Source organism: Diabrotica virgifera, chromosome 9, assembly GCF_917563875.1.
Source record: "Diabrotica virgifera virgifera chromosome 9, PGI_DIABVI_V3a".
Classification (NCBI taxonomy): Eukaryota; Metazoa; Arthropoda; class Insecta; order Coleoptera; family Chrysomelidae; genus Diabrotica; species Diabrotica virgifera.
The window spans coordinates 144,302,432-144,324,224 of NC_065451.1; positions in this window are offsets into that span (position 1 = coordinate 144,302,432).

The following is a 21,793-nucleotide window of genomic DNA, read 5'->3' on the forward strand; positions in this document are numbered from 1 at the left end:
CGTTTTGACACATTCAGAGTAGGAAACATACAACACAAAAATTCCCACCTTGTATTATTAGAGAAGAATGAAGAAATATTAGAAATAATGGGAGTGTGTAGATACTACACTCATACAAAATGTTTTTATTTTGTACAATAAATAATTTTCTCATTTGTTATAAATACATTATATTATTCAGGTGTAAATAAATAATTATTGATTGCCGTAAGATTTGTGTTATTTATGTCTGTTTACTACTACTAATATTGTCTATGAGCACATATGTTTTGTTGTATAGTAATTTCCAGCCACGTCTAGTCTGTCAAAATATAACTAACTTCGCAAAAAAATACTAAATTTACTAGGCAGTTGCGTATCAGATTAGCGAATCAACTATACAACATAAAACAAAAAATAATAATTATGCACATTTTTTCAGAATAATAGATGACATTCGTGAAAACATAGAAAGAGCTGAAATGAAGAGAACTGATTCGATAACTTTACAAAACATTACGAATATCCGCAAGTCTTATGGAATTCATGATGCAGGATGGAGGCATTATAATGATGCTATGAGTGTTTCTCTTTGAGTAGAAGAGCAAAATCAGAGGATTGTGCGCTGTTGTATAAATTACCTGGTGAAAAGCATGAGGTCTTAAATGTTGATGATTTCTGTCTGATATTAATGAACAGCACACAATCACGTATGCTTCAAAACCTTGGAAATAATATTGTCACAGTTGGTAGTATCCATGGACTCAATCCATATAGTTTCTAACTGACGGCTCTGATGGTTCTTGACGAAAATGGACAAGGGTTTCCTACTGCATGTATGTTTAGTAACAGAAAAGATACATTGGTAAACCAAGTGTTTTTTGCACATATTAAAGATAAAGTGGGAACAATTATACCAAATGTGTTTATGTCTGACATGGACAATGTCTTTTACAATGCTTGGCGCGCAGTAATCAATGATTTGCAGCAGCGTAGGCTTTATTGTTCATGGCATGTGGACAGGACGTGACACAATAAATTATCTAAAATTAGCAATTCAGAAATAAAAAAATATTAAAAATTCACTGTATAATCTAAGAAATACAGAGTATTGAGCTGTTTAAAACGACACTTACAAACACTTTGCAGGAATGACAAAATTATGAAGAGACAAAAGAATTTGGTTATTTTGAAAAAAATTATGCAAAAAATACTGAAATGTGGGCTTATTGTTAAAGTTAGATAAAGGTTTGCATGCAGTGTTGAGATATATACGAAACAAAATCATAGGTAGACTCATACATAGCATAAAAGGTAAAAGTACATCTAATTTACAAAAAATTGTTTCACATCACAGTGGAAGCTTTAAGCGATGGATCTTATAAAGTCACGGCTAATGATCGAACTTACGAGGTTACAAAAATTAAAAATGAAATTTGTTGTGACCTTTGTTGTCAATTCTGTAGTATATGCATTCACACAGATCATGTCCAGATATGTTCCTGTATTGATTATTTCAACGCTTTAACTATTTGTAAGCACATTCATTACATTGCCTTAAACCATGATACAAGTATGACGATACATAGGAAAGAATCGAGATTGTCTTAATACTAGCTACAATGAAGAAGATAGCAATGATGAAAGTATATTCCCAGGAAACGAAAGCGATAAATTAGAGTCAATAAAAGAACCACCGAGACTTTACCAACATCTCAGCTATTAAATCCCTTTATTTCTCCCTGGTTAGATCTCATTTTGATTACTGTTCCACAATTTGGTCCCCCTATTACTTTACTCATAAACTGAAACCTGAGGCTGTCCAACACAATTTTCTGAGATATACTGCCACTAAGATGCATGTATACTACGACTATTCGGCATTAGAGCGCATACTGAACTTACCTCCGCGTGAGGTACGCAGAAAACAAAGAGACGATACTTTTATTTAAAATTATCAACGGGCTGTGTAACTGCCCCGAGCTCCCCTCCAAAATATCTATTTGTCACCAGTCGTTCGACTAGGCAGGTGCAAACCTTTAATGTTTCTTTTCATAGATTCAATAATTCTTACAACACATTTATTCCTAGAACTCTTCGATTAGCTAACTCATCAAATAACCTCGAAATTTTTAATATATCAGTTCCCCGCTTTAAAATCATATTTCTTCTCTAACTTTTTAATACTTTCGGCCAGAGCTTTTGTATTGTGATTACTGTTACATGACCTGTATGCATTAGATAACTCAAAACCGTTATACCTTGGAACGTTTCTGAATTGATTTATGTGTTATCTTTTGTTTGTAATTGTACCGACCTATATGTTATCTTTTTTTTGTAACTGTACTTCTCATAGAATTATTTTTTCTCAAACCACTTTGTTATGTTGTACTTCTCATAGAATTATTTTTTCTCAAACCACTTTGTTAGGTTATACGAGTATTATGATAATTTAGAACACTGTAACATTTATATCTGAATAGGGCTTGCCCGTGAATAAATAAATAAATGAAAGTATATTCCCAGGAAACGAAAGGGAGAAATTAGAGTCAATAAAAGATGATATCCAAAATGATCTTTGCGACATTGCAGGAGACACTTCTAAATTAGATAGTAATAATAGCCTTTCAAGCCTGCAATTAATTAAATCTAACGTTAGAGAAATTAAACTAATATCCCAAACTAGAGTGCAATGTAAATGTAACGTTGTAACCTACTGGGTATTGAATATTAATTCAAAAAACCGAAAACCAGTTTTTGAAATAACCGGTTTTTTGAATGGTTATAACCGCCAGGTTAAACCGTAAGTGAAAAAAACGGTTTAACCGAAAACCGGTGTTTCGCCAACAACCGCCATCCCTAATTAAAAACGTTAATAAAAGAAAAAGAATGATGGGAGAACAGTACGTTGGATACACAAGATCTAAAGACGGGACGGTAACACGATAAAAAAAAACAAAAGAATGCTCGGACCTAAATGTAATTGTTTTTTGTAAAAAACAGCAAATCGGTTTTGCCAAATACTGTCGGAAGAAAACCGACAAACTGTTATTGAGAAATTTTGGAGTATGTGTCCTGGGAACAGAACAGGTTATATATTTTGCACACGACCACCTACACTGCAAAAAAACAGAAGCTACTCAAAAAATCCATCCAGGAGAAAGGGATCATTTCAATGTTATGTATTTACAAATTGAAGACGGGAAACATCAGGTGTGCAAGCAAACATTTCTTGATACGTTAGGTATAAAAGACCGTATGGTTATGCACTGGGTAAATGAAGGGTCTGTGTTTGGAACACAAAGTCGTCAGGACGACAAAAACAAAAATAAGACTAAGAACAAAAATACGTCAGTACATTCAAAAGAACCAGATAAAAAACTAGAACAGTTGCGCCTATGTCTAGATAGTTTGCTCAAAATTGAAAGCCACTACTGCCGTAAAAAGTAGAACAAATTATATCTAGAGAAAGATTTCAAATCAAAAACCGATATATTTCAACCATATAAAAATAAATGTTTAGACGTAGATGTGCTACACCTGTCAATCAGCACTTTCCTAAAATAGTTTGACGAAATTAATCTTGCACTATTCAAGCCTAGAAATAATCAGTGCGATTTATGCTGTGTATACAAAATGCAACCAATTGAGAAAACTGGCTACCGAAATTAAATTTTAGCAAAATACCTTGCTCGCAAAGAAAAAAATGTGGACAAAAAGAAAGCTTAAGACCAGGTTACTTATTGTTTTACAATAAACGTGCAGATTGTTTCCTCAATTACAAGCAATATCATTGTATTACAAAACGAAATTGCAGGTAGGTACACATTTTTACCATCTATAACTTGTCAACTCATGCATGCAAAATTTCTTTATGGAATGAAACAGAAGAACAAAGTTGTTCAGTTTATGTAAAGTCGGACTACAGAGCCAGACTGACGTGTGAAATTTTGAAGTCGATCTTGTAAAGTTCACCGAAAAAGGGATAAAAACTTGGTTTTAAGCGGCACTTTTTTTATATTAATGAACCTAGGGATCTTCACGTAAAGTATCTCGTGGACATCCCATACGTAACACGTTATAATTGATCATTTTGAAAAAAGGAATCTTTATGAGTGTAATATAACTATAGGATGCATAAAGTAAAGTCTCGTAATATTCCCTACACTCGGCAGTATATTATTTGGTGCATATAGAAAGTTGTACCATAAAAAAACCAACATATAAAATTGTTGGTGGTTACAACATTGTTCCAGCATAGCATTCCATTATGATGTTGCATATTATTATATTTTATATATTTCTAATTGAAGTTTACTTACATAAAGTATTTTCTTTAGGCAAAGAAAAAGAAATTACAGCTACAAATAATATACATCAGCGATCAAAAAAGTTTGCTGGTTCTTGCAAGATAAATGTGGCTTGCACTAGTCAAATTATTGTCAAGTACCAACCAGACAATTTTCATGTTACTTACTTTCCGACTCACTATGGGCATGATAATAAACTAAAACGTATAAAAATACCAAATACTGTAAAAGATGAAATTGCGACAAAATTATCACTGGGAGTTCCTAATAAACGATATAGTATTATTTTATTTAGATAAACTTGGTTTACTCAACTGAGATTCTTTTTGACAGATTCAGAGTAGGAAACATACAACACAAAAGTTCCCACCTTGTATTATTAAAGAAGAATGAAGAAATATTTGAAATAATGGGAGGGTGTACTAGATACTACACTCATATAATTTTGTGGAATTTATTTCCTCGAAATATTTTTATTTTGTACAATAAATAATTTTCTCATTTGTTTTAATTACATTATATTCAGGTGTAAATAAATAATTATTGATTGCCGTAAGATTTGTGTTATTTATGTCTGTTTACTACTAATAATATTGTCTATAAGCACATATGTTTTGTTTTATAGTAATTTCCAGCCACGTCTAGTCTGTCAAAATAGAACTAACTTCGCAAAAAAAATTACTAAATTTACTAGGCAGTTGGGTATCAGATTAGCGAATCAACTATACAACATAAAACAAAAAATAATAATTATGCACATTTTTTTCAGAATAATAGATGACATTCGTGAAAACTTAGAAACAGCTGAAATGAAGAGAACTGATTCGATAACTTCACAAAACATTACGAATATCCGCAAGTCTTATGGAATTCATGATGCAGGATGGAGGTATAATAATGATGCTATGAGTGTTTCTCTTTGGGTAGAAGAGCAAAATCAGAGAATTGTCGCTGTTGTATAAATTACCTGGTGAACAGTATGAGGTCTTAAATGTTGATGATTTCTGTCTGATATTAATTAACAGCACACAATCACTTATGCTTCAAAACCTTGTAAATAATATTGTCACAGTTGGTAGTACCCATGGACTCAATCCATATAGTTTCGAACTGACGGCTCTGATGGTTCTTGACGAAAATGGACAAGGGTTTCCTACTGCATGTATGTTCAGTAACAGAAAAGATACATTGGTAAACCAAGTGTTTTTTGCACATATTAAAGATAAAGTGGGAACAATTATACCAAATGTGTTTATGTCTGACATGGACAATGTCTTTTACAATGCTTCTCGCGCAGTAATCAATGATTTGCCACAGCATAGGCTTTATTGTTCATGGCATGTGGACAGGGCGTGACACAATAAATTATCTAAAATTAGCAATTCAGAAAAGAAAAAAATTATTAAAAATTCAGTGTATAATCTAAGAAAAACACAGAGTATTGAACTGTTTAAAACGACACTTACAAACACTTTGCAGGAATGACAAAATTATGAAGAGACAAAAGAATTTGGTTATTTTGAAAAAATTATGCAAAAATACTGAAACGTGGGCTTATTGTCAAGGTTAGATAAAGGTTTGCATGCAGTGTTGAGATATATACGAAACAAAATCATAGGTAGACACATACATAGCATAAAAGGTAAAAGTACATCTCATTTACAAACAATTGTTTCACATCACAGGTCAGCTTTGTCAAAAGATTTTCAGGTAGAGAAATTTTAAGCGATGGATCTTATAAAGTCACGGCTAATGATCGAACTTATGAGGTTACAAAAATTAAAAATTAAATTTGTTGTGACCTTTGTTGTCAATTCTGTAGTATATGCATTCACACAGATCAATGTTCCTGTATTGATTATTTCAACGCTTTAACTATTTGTAAGCACATTCATTATATTGCCTTAAACCATGATACAAGTATGACGATACATAAGAAAGAATCGTTATGTACGATTGCCTTAATACTATCTACAACGCAGAAGATAGCAATGATGATAGTATATTCCCAGGAAACGAAAGGGAGAAATTAGAATCAATAAAAGATAATATCCAAAATGATCTTTGCGACATTGCAGGAGACACTTCTAAATTAGATAGGAATAAAAGCCTTTCAAGCCTGCAATTACAGTAGAGCGTCGATTATCCGAACGTCGATCAACCGAACGACCGGTTATCCTAACTCCCGACTCCCGCGCCCCGCACTCGAATACTGAGCAAGCGTTAGTAATTAACGCTTAAAATGTCTTCAATATTCTTCAATTGTGTCTCCAAAAATATGTTGTTGCCAAGACTGCACTTTTTTGTTTAATTGCTATTTGTTATTATCAAGGTATAAACAATAAACAGTTATATAAATATGGTTTTTATTCACTTGTAGAGAAATATGTATGATAATCTCAATATAGTTCGATTATCCGAACAAATCGGTTTTCCGAACACTCATGTCTCCCAATTAGTTCGGATAATCGACGCTCTACTGTAATTAAATCTAACGTTAGAGAAATTAAACGTATTTTAAATATTGATGGTGGGGTTCGTTTTTCCAAAACATATGAGCCACCTCATAAAAAGATTAAAAAACAATAATTGTTTCTATTTTTCGATTCGAAGAGAACTTCTGTTTGTAATATTGTTCTATTTCCTTGTGGAATCATGTAATTTAATGTTTCATTTGGGAGTAAAGTCACAATATTAAATTGAAATTAATTTATTGGCGTTTCTTTTTGTAGAAATAAATTATTTCTCTTTTGTGCCATTTTTATTTGAATGCTCTTGGTTTGTGGCGGGACTACTCACAAAGTTTATTTTATAAGGCATTGAAATGTTAGTGGGACTTGGCAACGTAGAGTTGGTGAATAAAAATCGTTTTAAATTTTCGGCTTTAAGAAAACTCGGAAAACGGGACTTATAACGAAAAGTAATTCGGTAGAAGTGACCCACATACTAAATAAACAATTGTACCGCCATTCTTTATTATATTACGAATACGTGTGCCAAATATCTCGAAAAAATATTCAAAATTACAGCCGCAATCTTGGAACGCGTTTTGGCTACCTGTCGATCGCTACTGTATCACCTTAACAATTTGGTACGATTTACTCAATAGAATTAATCCAGTCAGTAAAGCTATTCAAGAGAAAAATATAAATATTTCGTTAGTTTAAAAACTTTAAAAGTTTAAAAAAACTAAAAACTTAACGTTTCTGAATATCGACACGATACAAATTATAACAAAATTTTGGAGGATGCAAAAAAATTAAGTGAAGATGTAGATGGAGAAAGAAAATTCAAATCTGTATTAGAAGTTCGACAGCGAAAAAAGAAACGTCAACTTGATTACGAACACCCAGACGAACAACCTAGAACTTTGACTTATTAAAAAATCACTTTAATAGCTTTCGGTTTCTATACAATGTGTTTGAAATAAGTAATGAAGACTTAAGAAAACACTGCGACAATTCGAGGGTTTAGTGTCAAACAACGTTATCTACATTTTTTGTGAAATTGAGATATATCTATAATCGAGTTCACCGTTTTCGACTTCATTTAGTAACAAAAACCTGTATCTCTATCTGAAGCAGATTACAAAATACATTAAACGTTAACTACCAATTGTGAAAAAATTGTTCATGTCAAAAACATCTAAGAGGTTAAAACGTTATTTCAAAATTGTTCATGTCAAAAACATCTAAGAGGTTAAAACGTTATTTCACAGTGAATTTCGCGATACATCAAAAACAGTTATCACCTGTTAACGTTTATTGACACTAATTTGTTAAGCTGTAATTGTAGACTGCGTTATTATTATAAGTCGTATTTGTTTGAAAAACGTCATTTTGATACTGGATAGCTAGATACATTTGTTTATTTTCGATGTTGTTCGATTCTTCTATCTGATTACCTATTACATGATTACATGATTATAGTAATCTGATTACTCATTACATTTTTTAGTTTTGCCGAAGTTAAAAGAAAACATATATGTTATTTTCTTATTGCCGGTTACGTATATATTTGTCGTAATTATTTAATACTTTGATTTTGTCAGTGTTTAACAGAAAAATGTCCAGTCGCAGCACAAAACTTTGTATGACACGAAGCACTAGCGGGTCTTGGATCTTCTGAGGTAGCCTCTTGCCTTACAAATACAATGAAAAGTGAAGTTACTGGGAAAAACTTCGCTTTTATGTCTGAAACTTGTTCGGGCCAAAATGGAAATTCAATTGTTTCCGCAATATTTCTGTTTGCTGTTGAAACACTAAATATTTCAAAAATTGACCAGTTATTTTTTGAGCCCAGACACTCCCAAATTGAATGTGATACGAAAACGCCCATGCCCACATCGAAAACGCGAGTAAAGGCTTGGAAATTTATGATCCATCGGGATGGTATATATACAGTGATTAAAATGGCTTTAAAGAAATCAAAATACGAAGTAGTTGAAATAGATCAGGAAGACATTTTGGATTTTAAAGAACTTCAAATTAAAATGATTAAAAATAAAAAAACTGACATTGAAGGAAATGTTGTCAAATGGTTGAACATAGTTTGGCTACAATATACATATTATAAAATAAGACACTGCACACAGTTATTTCAAATATAATTTTAAATCAGACAACTTTACGAAATTTAAAATACAGAGAAGGCACCTTCGAACATTTTCAATTAACAAACTTGTACCAAGAAGAAAATATGACAAACCGTTAACGAGTAATAATAAAAAGTTAAAAGGTTTAGTAGACCTGTTGATTGAGGTATTGAGAACCCTCAATACATCAATCAACGGTAGAACTCTGTGAGCAAAAATTAAAGAACAATATCACTTCTTTTACTAGAATCTTCAAGGAAGGGGTGATGATCATAATGAAAATGTTTCAGAAGATGAAGACGTTTAAAGATGGTATAAGTATTCAGAAATTTCATAAGTTTAATATTTGTATGTTATTAGAAAAATAAAGTTTTTATTTAAATACACTTACAACATTTTTAATAATACAGGGTTAGTGCTGCATTGGATATCCTGAAAATTTTGAAAATATCAGCGAATGTAAGTTAAAGTCAAACTGGATATCCTGAAAAAAGGGGAAATATCAGGAGTAGGGGTTTAGGGGGGGTACTGGAATCAAAGCACGGCCAAATTAGCACTGATTCGTAAAGTCGAACGTGATCTATACAGTGAATGGGGATTCTGAAACCCCACGTAAACAATGATATGGGGGTATGAAATCGCTATCCTTCCACACCATGTAGGGGTTTTGGGCTCATGAATTTTACTTAGGGACGTTTTCACAGGTCTGGATAAGAGATGTGTCTGAGGGCAGCTATTTTGATTGAGCGCAATTATGTTTTAGGGTTTTAGTTCTCATTTTCTGGGACTATATGCGTGAATTAAGTATGCAGTAATGGAACTAATTATTATATCTTGATATAATAATATTTCTATATCTTTGTATATTTTGTTTCTCGCAAAAATCTACCAAAAATACCTGTCTATACTTAGTATACAAAATTATATAATAACACATTATTGATTCTATCTACGAATTTTGCATAAATTGTTAATATAACCACTTAAGAATATCAATAAAAAGAAATCTAATGTATGCAAATTATTTTTATTGACTTCTGAATTTTAATGACTTAAGCAAATAATTACGGATCTAAGATTCTGAATACTAATTTTTTTAAACATCATGAATTTTAAAAAGGTCAATTAAGAACTATAAAATCGAAAACACTGTATTAAGATTATCTAGTAGTCTAGACAATCAACCAAGAAGTAACTGTTATAATATATATATATATATATATATATATATATATATAAGATTATGGTATTCTTGACTGTATATTCAAATATCAAGCAGTGATTCTTGAGGATGCAGTCTATTTTGGCCCACAAGACAAAGAAAACTCTTTGACTTACTGTCAAGCTTTCGAATTTATTTTAATTCTTTTTCAAGACATCTGTTGACAAAAATATACAAATATAAAAATTATGTAGGTACTTACAATTTTCTTAATTACTTACTAGTCATGAGATTACATTGAAAAAATTTGAAACTTTACTAAAAGGACAATTATGCACATAGGTATGAAAAATTATTTTTAAAAACTTCAGTTATGTTGTCATGTTTGAAATATGTCATGAAATATGTAAAGTGTATACACTTTATATAGGAGGAAAGTAAAACTAGTAACAACATATTTTTTATTTTTTATTAGATTTTATTAGATTGATCTATGAAAAAAAAAATTTATAACATCAAACCCAATTAGTCCAGTCATTTTTTAAATTGTGATATTAACACAAATAAATCACAAGCTTGTGCATTAGCCGACCACTCGATTAATTTAAATCATACATTTAATTTTTCACAAGCGTCAATCCTACAGAGGGTAAAAAATGAACAGAAAAGGTTATTTATAGAAATGAGACATATACAGAAAAATAAAAAATGTATAAATAGAAAATCAGATATAGACAAATTAAGTAACATTTATTGTTACATATTAGCATATCAACAAAAAAATTAGTACATCATAATCTGATTTTCTATCATATAATCCAACATTAAAATTTATATACATGCTTTAAAAAATGACTGGACTAATTGGGTTTGATGTTATTAATTTTTTTTTTCATAGATCAATCTAATAAAATCTAATAAAAAATAAAAAAATATGTTGTTACTAGTTTTACTTTCCTCCTATATAAAGTGTATACACTTTACATATTTCATGACATATTTCAAACATGACAACATAACTGAAGTTTTTAAAAATAATTTTTCATACCTATGTGCATAATTGTCCTTTTAGTAAAGTTTCAAATTTTTTCAATGTAATCTCATGACTAGTAAGTAATTAAGAAAATTGTAAGTACCTACATAATTTTTATATTTGTATATTTTTGTCAACAGATGTCTTGAAAAAGAATTAAAATAAATTCGAAAGCTTGACAGTAAGTCAAAGAGTTTTCTTTGTCTTGTGGGCCAAAATAGACTGCATCCTCAAGAATCACTGCTTGATATATATATATATATATATATATATATATATACAGGGTGTCCCAGACTAAATTACCCACGCTATATCTCTTAAACGAATAGAGATTTTCGAATGGGACAAAAAGTGGTCTATTCTACTTGTAATACACTTTAATATGACGTAGAAAAAATCATCCCCTAAATATTCATCCCTTAGTTACAACCCCTAACTTTAATTTTTTTAATAGCACCCTGTATATTTTTTTATTGTTTTGGATGAGGTCTTCTATCGTCTATTCAACACATTTTTTGAAAATAAAATCAGTTCGCAAATAACCAAGAAACTATCAGTTTATTTTTGTTAATTGTGTGTCCCAGTCTAATTTACCCAGGCTATATTTCTTAAACGAATAGAGATTTTCGAATAGGACAAAAACTGATCTATTTAATTTGTAATACACTTTCATATGGCGTAGAAAAAATTCATCCCGTAAATATTCATCCCTAACTTACAGGGTGCTATTTAAAAAAATAAAGTTAGGGGCTGTAACTAAGGGATGAATATTTAGGGGATAATTTTTTTTCTACGCCATATTAAAGTGTATTATAAATGCAATAGATCAGTTTTTGTCCCATTCGAAAATCTCTATTCGTTTAAGAAATATAGTCTGGATAAATTAGTCTGGGACACATAATTAACAAAACTAAACTGATATTTTCTTGGTTATTTGCGAACTGATTTTATTTTCAAAAAATGTATTGAATAGACGATAGAAGACCTCATCCAAAACAATAAAAAAATATACAGGGTGCTATTAAAAAAATTAAAGTTAGGGGTTGTAACTAAGGGATGAATATTTAGGGGATGATTTTTTTCTACGCCATATTAAAGTGTATTACAAGTAGAAGAGACCACTTTTTGTCCCATTCAAAAATCTCTATTCGTCTAAGAGATATAGCGTGGGTAAATTAGTCTGGGACACCCTGTATATATATATATATATATATATATATATATATATATATATATATATATATTTTATATGTATATATATATATATTTATTTTTAGCATCTCATGACGTCCCCCCATGTTAAACTGTAGTCTCTCGTGGCGTCCAGGTCGTCGTGGACTCCGATATACGGTTGCCACGAGGATTTTCTCTAAAATTTATCGCAGGTGAAAGGTACCACTTCCTACAATGCCTGAACAAAATATTGGCCGGATGTCCTCAGACACGTTATCTGTATAATAATATACACATGACTTGGGGCAGTTGCCGTCAGGCGCGCCACGTTTGCTTGCTGTATATCTAAAATCACTTTAACGGTTTTGATGACGTCCAAATATATATTTATTCATTTTAAGGTTGTCGCGGAATCCGTATATTTCAGTTTATGTCCTCATGGCTTCTACTACGCTGTTGCCACCTCAAATGTTGGTATTTAGACTTCGGATATTTTTATAAATAATTATTGTAGTATTTTAAAACAATTATTGTTGTGACAGATTAATGATATTCTCTTTGTATAATTAACAGTGTATTTTTACTGCAAAAATAAAAACAATTAAAAAGTATGTTCATTAAACTTGATGAATTTATCATAACCAGTTGCCGAAACTGGTGGTCTAATTGCTCAATTGTAACATATTATAGAAGTGTTAGATTTTATTCTTAATTCTTTATTAGAAGATCCAGATTTAGAAATTAGAACCACAAATACATTTAAAGAATATAAATATCTCGAATCTATATTATCTAAAGAAGGCAAAAGAGACGTCGAAAACAGAACACAGCAGGGCAAAATAGCGGTAAACATTCTAAGCTCTCTACTATGGTCTAAAGAGATAAGACAAAAAACGACAATCTATCGTACCTTGGTAGAGCCTATTATGACTTATGAAGCAGAAGTTTGGCAGATCACAAAAAAAGATAAAAAGAGAATACAAGTAGGTAGTAGAAATAGATTATCTAAGGGGAGCGTGTGGTATATAAAAGATCGCATCAGGAAGGAGGACAAAAACTGTATATTCCAGTGTAGATAGAATTGAGACGAGACAACTAGTGTGGTATGGTCACGTCAAACGAATGAATGAAGATAGATGGCCAAAGAAAGCTTTAAATTACATACCACAACAAAGAAGAAGAAGGGGAAGGTCTTCAGTTACCTGGGAAGAACATGTACAGCACATCATGAGAGATAAAGCCATCAAAGAAGACGAATGGATGGACAGAAAAAGATAGCGGTCGAAATGCGAGAAGTAGCAGAGGCTATAGGAACCTCGCTTATAGATATACAGGGTGTTTGGTAAAGAATGGACCATAGCTTAACCTTAGGTTCCTGAGGTTAAAATAGGCCGATTTAAACTAACTTACCTTAGTACAAAGTTTATAATAACCCAGATACAGGGTGTCAAAGTTAAACTTTTTTTTTTTTTATTATTGAATATTTCCTGACAGGTATGAGATAACAACATGAAATTCGGTATGTGGGGGTTTTTTGGGTTGAGAAAACCAAATTCCCTACCAAAAATTATGTATTGTTCAGAGGGCGCCACATACGCCTTTCAGCACTAATTTATTACGTTCAATTTTTTTTATCCCTCACTCTGAGTAATTTTGACATTAAAATGTTTATTCTCCTATTAGTTTTACTTAAAAAAAGGTATACTTTTTTCATCTCCCTAAACTCAACCGTTTTCGAGATAAACGCATTTTAAATATTCGATACACCATCATTTTTAGCATAATATCATTGTAGTTCCACCCGAAAAATAACTTAAAACCATAATAATTGTGTCAGTTCTCAAATTTATGTCATTGCATCGCAAATTCCACTTGAAGAAATTTGCGATACATTTTTGGATCATTTTATGGTTTTAAGTTATTTTTCGGGTGTAACTACATGATATTATGCTAAAAATGATGGTGTATCGCAGATTTAAAATGCGTTTATCTCGAAAACGGTTGAGTTTAGGGAGATGAAAGAACTAATAAAAATTTTAATGTCAAAATTATACAGAGTGAGGGATAAAAAAATTGAACGTAATAAATGAGTGCTGAAAGGCGTATGTGGCGCCCTCTGGGGAATACATAATTTTTGGTAGGGAATTTAGTTTTCTCGGCCCAAAAAACCCCCACGTACCAAATTTCATGTTGTTATCTCATACCTGTCAGGATATATTCAATAATAAATAAAAAAAAGTTTAATTTTGACACCCTGTATCTCGGTTATTATAAACTTTGTACTAAGGTAAGTTAGCTTAAATCGGGCTATTTTAACCTCAGGAACCTGAGGTTAAGGTATGGCCCATTCTTTACCAAACACCCTGTATAGATAGAATTCTTTATTACAATATTTTTAATAATATAATTTTTCTATTCTCATACTATAATATATCAATTATAATGTCACCACCTGTATCATAGATAGAATCAGATAGATCATTAGATAGAACTAAAAAAGCAGGACGAACTTCTCCAGGAAGTAGGTACATAAAATAATGCCCTCTATTCGTAACGGAACATCACAAGAGATATGGGAGACTTTTAAACAACACCAACTGATCATCCAAAGATTAAATAATCCTGTGAAACGGAAACACTGGATAACAGATGAAACCTTTCAAATCATTGAGAATAGAAGAAATCTTTGTCAAAGTGGTATGCATAGTGAAAGGGAAAAAGCTAGTTTAAGAAACCTCAATAAAAAAGTAAAGCGAAGATGCAAGGCAGATAAAAACTGTAGTAACAAAGTATATGCAAAGAAATTGAGAGACATGATCAGAATAATCAGCCGAGAGATCTATTTAGAAAAATACGCTACTTAACAAGATACTTCAAAGCCAGAACTTGGGCCATAGAAGACAACACTGGAACACTGAGAACAATCAGAGAAGATATAGCAGAGACATGGAGATCGTATTGCAGGGATCTATATAAAGATGATTAACCCCAAAAACCTATTAACCAAATATTTGATGAGGAAGAAGAAGAACCTGATATACTTGAAAATAAAGTAAGACTAGCGATCATTAAGCTCAAATATAATAAAGCACCAGGTCCAGATATGATAACAGCAGAAATACTCAAAACCACAGAAGAAACTGGCGTAAAATTACTTCATCTACTCTGTAACCAAATATGGCATTCTAAACAATGGCCTGAAAACTGGACAAAATCTACAATAACAACAATTCATAAAAAAGGCAGCTTCCATAAATGCGACAATTATAGAACTATTTCTCTTATATCACATGCCAGTAAAATAATACTACATAAATATAATCAATGAGAGACTAAAATCATTCCTTCAAAGAGAAATTCCACAAGAGCAAACGGGATTTATCAAAGGTAGAGGTAATCGAGAACACCTGTTGAATATAAGACAGATAATCGAAAAATCTAGGGAATTCAATATTCCACTGTACATATGCTTTATAGATTATCGTTAGGCGTTCGACAGGGTCAAGTGGAGACACTTATTATACTAAAAGAAGTAGGCGTACCCCAACACCCTATTTCGCTTATAACTGAACTATACGAACACACAAAGAAGATACAATGTGGAAGCTCTTAAACAAGAAAAAACAAGAATCGAATTCACAAAAAGACTGAAATTAAACCGAACAGCACTGTCCCAACATGAGGAAACAGTGGAAGAAATATGGAAGAACTTCAAGGACATTATGCAAAAACTGCAAACGAAATTATAGGGATGAAAAAAAAAGAGAAAAGAAATGGATAACCGGAGACACATTGTACTCCAGGGAAATAAGGCAAAAATATACGTTCGGAACACTTGACCGGCCAGGTTGCAAATGAATTTTTTGGATACTATATACCTATTACATTATAAATACAAAAATGTCCGTTACAGTTCGCACGATAATTTTAGTTATTAACAAATAAGGGTCAAAAATGTCAGTTTTTGAATTTTGGTACGATTATTTGTTGCTTCGGAAGTTGCAAAATAAAACTTAAATTTTGAAAATAAAAAATTTGCCATAACTTTTGCAAAAATAAACTTAAGACTGATATTACATGAACAATTGGGTAAAACAGTCCATCTCCAGCCCAGATAATACACAAAAAATTTCAAGTCGATTCGTCAATTAGTTTACATTTTATTCAATTTGTTTATAAAAAAAAGCTTTTCTTTGCAATGATGAAGCATGCTTTCTTCATCAAATAATAATGATATAGCAATTTTGTGGAAACAGCATGAAAAAAGAATACTTATGTTTTCAAAGTTTAAAAAAAAAAAAATAATAAAAGGTCATTTTTATCATTCCGAAAATATTTTAGTAAAGTAGAGTCATTTTTGGCTTATAAAAACAATTTGAATAACTTTGTTAGTAATGACTGCAAACTAAATTAATCGACTTAGGGATGGGAAAAACCTACTGGTTATAACCTAAAACCGGTTTTTTTAATTCGAAACAATCAGTTTTACCGGTTTTTTTGTCCCGGTTATAACAGGTTTTTTCTTTTTAACGTAATAACCGGCGAAAACCGAACAAGTTACCTGTGGAAAAAAATTTGTTTAGAGAAAAATGAAGAAATTTTTATCTATCTTCGATCTCAATCATATGTATTATAAATAATATGCGAAGTAATAAGTAATTAACCCAAACAACCATAATTCAACTTTTTTTTACTAATAGAGAACTGGACGAAATTGTCACATCAGCTTTTATGAAACAATTTTGGGAATAGTTATTTAGTTTTAGATGATAATATTGTAGCGTGATTAGTGTAATTACTTCTAATTACAATAAAACTAGCGGTTCGTAATTTATATACGACTTTATTTATATAAGTTACAGACGAATTTATCTTATACACTAAACTTATTCACAAAATATGCCCGTATTTATACCCAGTTGTTATTCTGGAACAATCGACTCCCATCTCGAGCTATCGGCTTGTTCCGCCTACGTGATGTACCTTCCAGAATTCCCCGGCGAGGCCTAGCACATCCGATTACGTCATTCTCGAGGTGTTTACTGTTATACGGGGATCGGCCAAGATTTCTTTTCCGCTACACTGCTCCCCTCTTAAGATCTGAGCGTCTCGATCAGCAACTCTAAATGAAGGCCCAGGATGGCGGAATCTACACGACTCTCCAGCTCTGCATACACCCTTCAAGAAGAAATAACAGTCTACTGTCTTTGAAGGGTACGACATCTTCGGGTTCATGCAACACACAGTGATTTGTACACCAGTTCCTCTGAAGACCACTTCAAGCATGCTTCTCACAATCTTCCAATCCAGATTTTCTACTGCATGGCCTATTTTTGGTAAAGCCAAATTTTTGATGTCATAATTACACACGATTTTCTTCAAATTAGTTAGAGCACGCCATATGTTCTCGTAGCTTGGCGTGTCCGTATAAGACTTTCTGGTCACCATATACAGCAAAGATCGAGGACCATCTTCCAATCGCAGTACTCTTCCAATTTTAGGCTGCTGATTTCTTAACTCGTCCAGGCGGCCGAACTTTCTATTGAATACGGACGATATTCCTTTAGTCATCTCGAGGTCTTGGGCAACACAGTGGGCCAGAGAGACGTTTTCTGGAACACCAAACAGATCTTGCTGAACTTCTGTGGTCACGCCGAATCTAGCACTCTTTCTCGCTGCGTAATTTGACATAAATTGATTAAAACTTGGCTGTGCGACATCTTTCATCTCCTGTTGGAGGACTCGTGCTTCTTCTGTTTCATTTGAGCCAGCATATGGTGCAAGACGATTTATGTGAATAACTTTTGGTTTACCGTTTGGCAACTTCTTAATTCTATATATTACGTCATTTATTTTCTTCTTAACTTCATATGGACCTTCCCATTGTCTTTGCAGTTTAGGACATAAGCCTCGACGACGTTGCGGATTATAAAGCCAGACAAGATCACCTACTTCGAAGCTTTCATTCTTGCATCGAGAATCATATTGATCTTTCATTCTGTCACTGGCTATCTGGATGTGTTGTCGGGCAAGTTCATGAATGTTGTTCATTCGTAATTTCAGGCGGTCAACGTAGTCTTCGCCTGCAACATGTTCCTCGGAAGGTCCGCAGCCAAACTCTAGGTCGCAGGGCAACCGAACTTCACGACCCAACATCAGGCAGGTTGGTGTTTGACCTGTAGTTTCATTTACGGCCGAGCGGTAGGCCATCAGGAATAAATGAATGTGTTGGTCCCAATCTCGCTGATGTTCAGATACAACTTTGGACAAGTGTTTACCCATCGTTCGGTTCATCCTCTCGACCATCCCATCTGATTGAGGATGCAGGGGTGTTGTTCTGGTCTTATTGGCACCAATCAATTTACAAACGTTTTGGAAAAGAGCTGACTCAAAGTTTCGCCCTTGGTCGGAGTGGATCTCCAAGGGAACACCAAATCGGCTAAAGAATTCTTTAACAAGTACCTCTGCAACGGTAGCAGCTTCTTGATTTGGTAATGCATAGGCCTCGGTCCATTTTGTAAAATAATCCATGGCTACCAGGATGTATTTATTTCCAGCATCGGTTTCTGGAAATGGACCTGCAATGTCGATAGCTACTCTTTCCATAGGACTTCCAACATTGTACTGTCTCATGGGTGCTCTCTTTTTACCAACCGGACCATTACCGGATGCACACAGTTCACATTTTCGGCACCATCTTCTTACATCATCTTTACAGTTCACCCAATAGAACCGTTCTCGAACCTTTTGCAGAGTCTTCGTAATACCAAAGTGTCCACCTGATGTACCGTCATGCAACTGACGCAATACTTCTGACACTTTACTTTTAGGTACAATTAACTGAAGCTTAGATTCTGTACCATCATCGTTCTCAAAGGTTCTGTACAGAAGATCATCTTTTAGTACCAGGCAATTCCATTGGCTCCAGTAGGCCTTGACTTCTGGACTACATGCACTAATGTTCTGCCAACTAGGTCTCTCACCTTGCCGCATCCAATCCAATACTCTTTTTATACATGGATCATCTTCTTGGGCGTCTTGTAACTGTTGGGGCTGCCATTGCTCATTAATTACGGTGGTTCGTCTCACGGGGCAAAATCGTTCCTCTAATTTGGCACAGTGATTACAATTCGCACTGCATGGTCGTCTCGAAAGGGCATCAGCATTTGAGTGAACTCTTCCGGCCCTGTGTTCTATCTCGTAATCATATTCTTGTAATCGTTCTAACCATCTTGCCATCTGGCCCTCTGGATTACGGAATTGTATGAGCCATTTTAGAGCAGCGTGATCGGTGCGAAGAAGGAACTTTCTGCCATACAAGTATTTATGGAAATGTTCGCAAGCCTTCACTACACCCAGCAGTTCTCTTCTGGTAACGCAATAGTTTCTTTCCGGTTTCGACAGGACTTTGCTGAAATAAGCGATGACTTTTTCCTGTCCGTCCTGGATTTGGGAGAGAACAGCTCCTATAGCACTGTTGCTAGCATCGGTATCCAAAACAAATTTTCCTGCCTGTCCCGGGTAGCTTAATATCGGTGCACTGATCAGAGCCATTTGTAGTTGTTCGAAAGCTTTTTGGCACTCTTCACTCCATGTATATTCTTTGCCCTCCTCCGTCAACTTTGTTAGGGGCTTGGAGATATTGGCAAATCCTTTGACAAATCGTCGGTAATATGTACATAGGCCAAGGAAACTTCTAATTTCATGTTTATCTTTTGGTACTGGCCAATCTTTAATTGCATCAATCTTTTCAGGATCAGCTGTTACACCATTACTCGATACAATATGTCCTAAGTACTTAACTTCTCGTCGAAACATGTGACATTTCTTCGGACTTAACTTCAAGTTCGCTGCCCTCAATCGTTGAAAGACGTCTATTAGATTCTTGGCATGTTCATCAAAGGACCTTCCAACCACAATTACATCATCCAAGTAAACCAGGCATGTTTTCCATGTTAGACCTCTTAAAACGGCCTCCATTAATCTTTCAAATGTGGCAGGGGCATTACATAAACCAAACGGCATAGCCGTGAACTGCCAAAGCCCTGATCCTATCGAAAATGCGGTTTTCTCCCGATCGGCTGGCTCCATGTCTACTTGCCAATATCCACTTTTTAAATCGAGTGTGGAAAACCAACGAGAACCGGAGAGAGTATCCAATGTATCGTCTATTCTGGGCAAAGGATAACTATCTTTTTTTGTTACCGCATTGAGCTGGCGGTAGTCGATACAAAAACGCGTTGAACCATCTTTCTTCTTTACCAGAACTACTGGTGATGTCCATGGACTATTCGATGGTTCAATTACTCCTTGTTTGTCCATATCCTTGATAATCTCTTCGGCCTCATCTCTTTTCGCAAATGGAAGTCGTCTAGGCCGTTGTCTGATTGGCTGAGCGTCTCCGGTATTTATTTTATGCGTTACTATGCTTGTTTTGCCCTTATCCTTCTTATCAATAGCAAAAACATCTTGATACTCTATCAGCATAGACCTTACTTTTTCCGTTCGTTCATAGTCAAGGTCTTGGCATCTTTCAATGATCATCTCGACAAGGTCTTTTGGATACTTTGACTTTGATGATTTCTCATTGGTATTCATAGAGCAAATTGAAGCCACGGGAACACACTGTCCGATCAAAGCTCCTCTACTTAACTTAATAGCAGTTTCCCTTAAATTCATAACTCTTACAGGGATGACATCTCGAACTTTTACCAAAGTTTTCGCCGTTAGGAACTCGACATTTTCTACATCTTCGACCATCCTTAAACTTCCCTCTCGGCAGTGTCCATCAAGCATGGTCATCAGAATTTTCTCACTATTACCGGGTATGGTTACGTCGCATGTAGTTAGTAAGCGGATGACATCTTCTTTGTCGTCGTGAAAGGGCAACTCTTCACCGTTGATCCTGAGAACTCCATTTTGAACATCCAATATTGCCCCCACTTTTCGTAGTACGTCCATCCCCAATATGAACTCGTCGGAGATCTCGGCAATTAATACTTGATGTTCAACTGTGGTCTGGCCAATGGATACTGACATATTAGCCTCGCCATATGTATTAATTAGCTCACCAGTTGCTGTTCTAAGCTTTACTGTTGCAGGTGATAATTTATTATGGTCTCGTACTACATCTGGACGTGCGATAGTTCTCGTTGCACCTGTATCCACCAAAAATGATCTACATCTATTATTGATACGACCTTCGATGTATAAGTTGTGGATTCCACCGGAGGACGTAAGGTTGACAGTTACTATGGGGGCTCTAGTTCTCGAGGTCGGCAGTTGCCCCTTGGTGTCGACCCGCTCTAGTTTTCCGACGGCTGTACGATCTTCTTACAATTACGTCGAATGTGGCCTACGTCTCCGCAATTCCAACATCTAGGCTCGCGTCTCTTTGGCATCTGATTACTCAATACTCTCCGTATCATTTCCTCCAGACGTTCATCGTTGTGTTCGTCACTTTCTTCAATGGTTCTTACTCTATGGCTTCGTGAAGTTTGACTAGCCGTTTCGTGTTCCAATGCAATAGCAAGTGCTTCATC